The sequence below is a fragment of the Mastomys coucha genome, unplaced genomic scaffold (genome assembly GCF_008632895.1).
Source record: "Mastomys coucha isolate ucsf_1 unplaced genomic scaffold, UCSF_Mcou_1 pScaffold8, whole genome shotgun sequence".
Taxonomy (NCBI): domain Eukaryota; kingdom Metazoa; phylum Chordata; class Mammalia; order Rodentia; family Muridae; genus Mastomys; species Mastomys coucha.
Genome location: NW_022196914.1, coordinates 73641543 through 73647441, shown reverse-complemented (window position 1 = coordinate 73647441; position 5899 = coordinate 73641543).

The following is a 5899-nucleotide window of genomic DNA, read 5'->3' as shown; positions in this document are numbered from 1 at the left end:
AAAAAAAAAAAAAAAAAAAACGAAAAAACCCAAAACAATGAAAAACAACAACAGAAAAAAAACTTCTCTCATGGAAGCTATGGTATGTCACACAGTTATTTATTTACCCTTTACCCAAACAGCTTTACTTGCAAATGTTCATTGCCATGAATGATTTGTCTGGTTTAAGGCCTCTGGCTTCTGTAACGCTATCAATACTGGATTCTCGCTGGGACTCCTCCTGGATATCCTGTTGCAGCTTCTGTTTGATAGAACCTGCCCCTTCGTGCACACCAGGAGTTCATAGATAGAGTAGATGTTGTGGTAGGCCAACTCAAAGCACTGGATCTGGGCTTGGCTGGTAGCTGAGTTGGTCAGCCTGACCAAAGTGACAGTTAGTACCAGCACCACCAGGGCCAACTCTTCCTCTCTACTCAGGCGAGGGGAAGGGCCAGCTCTGTACAAGCCTCAGACATCAACATGGTCTCCTCAAATAGCCCAGACCAGGGATGTTCACATGGCCTTTGGTGGTAACATGGGCCACAGACATAGACACAGACCCCTGCTGCTGCAGGACCACAGACCCAGGCAGGGTCTCTCTAGTAACAGCATGGGTCAGGATATCACCATGGCCTCTCCCATCTCTCTCTGTCAGATACTTATGCATCATAGTGGGGGTCCTACCACCTTGTGGCTGTGGGCGTGTCTCTGGATGTCATCTGCCTGCCTGCACCAGCCTATGGTTTTATAACAGTAGTGGAATCCCAAATGTCTTTCTTCTCTGCAAAAGAATGCCAGTTAGAAGTATTGGCTCTCAGGTCTGAGACCCAGTTTGCCTGGTAACCATCAGTTAACTATAAATTGGCCAACCCTGCTCGTCACTCACAAGGCCTCCCAGGGAAGGATCACATTCATTTTTCAGGTTTTAGCCATACATGTCTGTATAACATCCTACTAGAGTCAGCATGTGGGATTTTACGCTGTGGCTTTTCCTTAGAACTTGGAGTGTGAGAATAAAATTGCTCTCTGGAAGTTACATCTTCCATTCCCTACAGCCTGAATTAGAGTTAGCAAAAGACATTCAGGAGACACTGAATTCTGAAACCTGCTAGAATATGTACAATGGTTGTTGACTCTCATTTGGATGGAGGAGAACGACCATGGGTACAAGAAAAAAAAAAGAGGTAGCACAGACTGAGGACCAGTCCGTCACCCAGGTGTCACCCAGGAAGGGAGTGTGGTGGACCTTCCGACTCATCTTTGGTTCCATCTGGTTCCCCTGGCTTACTTGTCACATGCTCACTGGGTTACTTGGTTTTACTTGCTGTGGTATTTCTGAGAGAACTCTGGTGAACGTTTCCATTCCCTCACTTGTTGTTTCTCATCGTAAGTTAATGAACATCTTGCTTTTTCTACACTGATGACTTTAACTCCTGTGTCTGGGATCACTTGCATTTCTTGTTTAAGACATTTATTTATTTGTGGAGAAGGGCACATGCGCTACAGTGCTTATGTGGAGTCGGAAGACAGCTTGGGAGAGTACAGAGCCACCAGGATAGGTACTTGGGAATCAAGTGCTAGTTGTCAGACTCAGCGGCAAGCCCCCTTTACGTGCATAGCTGTGTCACTAACCCCGGAGTTTCATTTTGAGAGTCAATTTGACTTTTCATATGCTGGGGACTGAAAATCGAGTTTGGTTTCCTGCCTCAGTAAAGGTTAGGCCTTGACCTTTGCTCAATTCCCCAAGATTCACAAGCCCATAAGGCTTTTCAGCAGACCAGCAGTCTGCTTGTCCTCTACTAGGCACTCCTGTGTGCCTGCTTTGGCATCAGGATGGCAGCATTACAAGCAGAGCCTTGGTTCGTGCCCAGGGTAGCACTGTACTGCTTTGCTTTGATCTTTGCTGTGGCCTATCTCATTCACTTAGCACCACAGACACTGGTTTATTATTCAATAGGCATCTCATCTTTTCCTGATAACAACAACAACAACCACTAACAACAACAACAACAAAATTCTAATTAAATTTTGAAGCCACAAATACACATGGCCAGAAGATGGCATTTGAGCCTCTCTCCCTGTCTGTAATGGTCAATAAGAAGTAAATGGCTGGAGCCCTTAGGAAGGGCTCTTTAAAGAGACACGACTCAGAAGGAAGCCAAGTCCTTGGACTACAGGGGTGATGGTTAGCCCTCCAGAAATAAAGATGAAGCATGAGGCAAACTTAAAGCCAGATGCTTTTGACCTCAAAGCAGAAGGGATCCTGATGACCAATGACCCTCAGTACCAAAGGACTTCTTTCAATAAAATACTTAATCCATTGATGTTTTGGAACTGCACACCAGTACTTCATTGTTAGCTCTGGTTTTGTTTCCATGGATTCACTTCACCATGGTCAAACATGATCTGAAACTGTTAAAATGGAAAATTCTAGACACATACATTTCATAAGTTGTAAATTGTGTAAGGTAACAATTTACACAATCTAAGGAAGATGAGATCTCCATGCATAAGACCTGATTCCTCCCTTCCTTGTGCATCTCCTCTGGGTTTTTCCTGATTGTTAGTCACAACGCAGCCATATCCATGATCAGACTGTCGGTGTGTTGACGTGTTTGTGTTTGGGTACCAGTTATTTTCTCTAGTAATGACCCGATGTGATGTCAACATTAATAAAGTGATGTTAGCAATTTGAATATGCCAAAGAGATGCCATGGAATGACTGCTTTCTTTAAGCAAGAGAGGATGACCATTCTCAACTTAAAGGGAAAAAATAGTCTACTGAGACTATCTTCAAACCATGCACTTGTAAAGAAGGTGAAGTATGTATTCTGTTTTGCTAATGTATCTCAAACTAATAAATATCCAGCCCCAGTGCATGGTAAGTGCTTAAAGATGGGAGACATTGAGTTATTGGGTTCAGTACCACCCACAGTTTTGGGCATACACTGGAACTCTTGAGACATCCTCCACAGATAAGAGGAGGATTATAGTATACATCCCACATAATCCCAGTAATAAAATCAGAAACCAACGAAGTTCTACCTTTGATGTAGACAAGTATATAGATCTATAGCCTAATATTCAGACTTTCCCAAATCCCAAATAACCTTTAGATTTCCACCTTACCTTATTTAAATAAGAACTCAGAAAAAAATGATATCTAAATTTTATTTAATTGGAAAACAGTTCCCTCCTGACTAAAAGATCTTAAGAGCACTGGTATTTCTTCCAGCAGACCTGGGATAAATTCCCAGCACCCAGAACCATCTCTAACTCCAGTTATGGGTGTCTGATTCCTTTCTCTGGCCTCTTCAGGTACTGGATGCACATGGTGAATGGACATGTGTGCTAACAAAATGCCTCTACACTAAAACAAAATTAGATGGATCTTTAAAAAAAAGAACTTGTAGTAGTCAGGAGTCTGAAAAAGTATTTTTCCCTTCCTGTGTATTTTGCAAATGGCTCTTGAAGAACTGCTTTTTGTAAAGTTCCTTGTGAATAATGCTGTCTGGCATTTGAGGTTATTATCTGTTCTATTATTTCACCATCATTTGAAATGATATAGCAGCTTTTTCCGTTCAAAATATAATAGCAACTCTACTGGAAGAGAGTTGGATGAAGCAACGTCCTGAATGCTAACAGGATTGTAGAAATCAAAGCCTCTCCAAGAGGGGTAAGATGCTGGCCCCAAGGACGGCCATCTTAATGACTGATTCGTGCCAACCCTGGGATCTTCACTATATAACCTTTAGGGAGCGAGTCTTCATTCACTGACTTAGTCACACATTCAACAAACACTTCTCAAACTCTTCTGTTCCCAGCACCTTCTGTGCTAATCACTGGAGGAGCCAAGAAGAAAAGGGAATTTCTACCTTATTTATTTCTGTCAGCATAAAAATAAATGTAAAATTAAACATGGCATATAAACGTAAAAATATGGGTGCCTCACCTTAGGTTTTGAATGACTTCAAAGGCCCATATCTTTTTTTTTTTTTTTTTAGATAACTTCTTTATTTACATTTCAAATGATATCTTCTTTCCCGGTTTCCCCTCAGGAAGGGAAAAAAATTCCTGTTCCCTCATCCCTCCCCCTGCTCACCAACCCACCCTCTCCCACTTCCTGGCCCTGGCATTCCCCTACACTGGGGCATAGAACGTTCACAGAGCCAAGGGCCTCTCCTGATAACCAACTAGGCCATCCTCTGTTATACATATGCTGCTAGAGCCATGAGTCCCACCATGTGTACTCTTTGGTTGGTGGTTTAGATCCTGGGAGCTCTGAGGATACTAGTTAGTTCATATTGTTGTTCGTGCTAAGGGGCTGCAAACCCTTTAGCTCCTTGGGTCCTTTCTCTAGCTCCTCCATTGGATACCCTGTGCTCAGTCCAATGGATGGCTGTGAGAAAGGCCCATATCTCAAAGGCTGTGAAAGATGGTAGAAGTCTTCAAGTGGTAGGGTATAGAGCATGCTATCTTAAAGAACTATGAACATTCCTTTCCTCTCCTCTCCCCCTTTCCCTTCTCTCTTCTCTTCTCAGCAAAAATTGCTTACACTGATGACACTCCAGTTCCTTCTGCTCTCTCTTACTTTCCAGCAGGTGAGTAGCTTCCCTATCATGTAACCCAAAACAATTACACAACTCTACCATGGGCTGAAACTTCTAGAACTGTGAACCTTCCTCCTCTTTAAGTTGATTATCTCAGGTAGCTTGCTACATATCAGATAGGAGACAAACACAAGTATGATCTAAATTTTGTTACAATGGAGACATACAGAAATTATTATTATGGGGACATGAACATTGCCAGGAACCTCATTCATGCATAAGTTCCAGCATGGTGAGCCTGTTCAGATAAAGCCCAAGTTAACCATGTCCAAAGGTAGAGAAAGAAGAAAGGACTAGATTACCAGATCTGTGCTCCCCATTTCCAACCACATAAAAGTAAACAAGAACTACAGCAATTGATATAGTCAAGCCATATCCATGAAAGATGGGCAAGTTACTCCTTTGGAGAACACAGTTCTCCTCCCAGTGGATTCATTGGAGTGACAGCTAAGCAAAGGGAGGTGCAGAAGTGTCCAGAGAAATGCTCCATTTCCTTCAGCTAGTCACGACTCAGCTCTTCCTGTGAATCCAGATGACTGTTATCTGACCGTTCTGGAACTTTGAAAACTCAGGGATCAAAAAAATTGTGAACCCCAGAACTAGACATCAGGGTTCTAGGATATACCTACCTCATCCTAAAGTTTATTTTGCCTACAGTTTCCCCTCCCTCAATCTTAATTTTTAAAGTATTCAAATAGTACAACATTAATGTAGGATGGGCTGATGTGTTAGTTTTGACTGGCCTCCACACTGCTGTGGCAAACAGTGGTGAAAGGGATGCCCAGACCCACCACCTCAAAGCAAGATCAAACCACAGAGATCTGCAGACTACAGGCTCAAGTTTGTCGTGTGCATCCTTTAGACACAAGGCCTCTGTTCTCATCCCATGGGCTTTGCCTTCAAGTCTGTAGAGTTAAAAAGACATACACCTCAAGTTAACTGTCTGGGGTAATTAGGCAAAACAGGTTTCTAAGAGCATTTTAGATAGAAATGGTATAAACTCAGATATGCCTCTGAGATCCATGCTTTAGGACACACTAGTCAAACATCTCTGTGAGAACAGGAGCCTCTGGTTGCTTTGTTCAATGCTGTAGAGCCAAAACTTACCCTATAACTACATAACAAATATTTTTAATGGCTAGAGAAGGAGATGAATGCCTGACAGAAGAATGCACTGTATTCACAAGTTGTGGAGTGACGATAAATGATAAAGAGACAAATCTCAATCCAACTATAATAATACAGCTTGAAATCACCTTTTTCCCTGGTGATTCATCCTCTAAACGTATACGTGTTAGGCAAGTATTCTA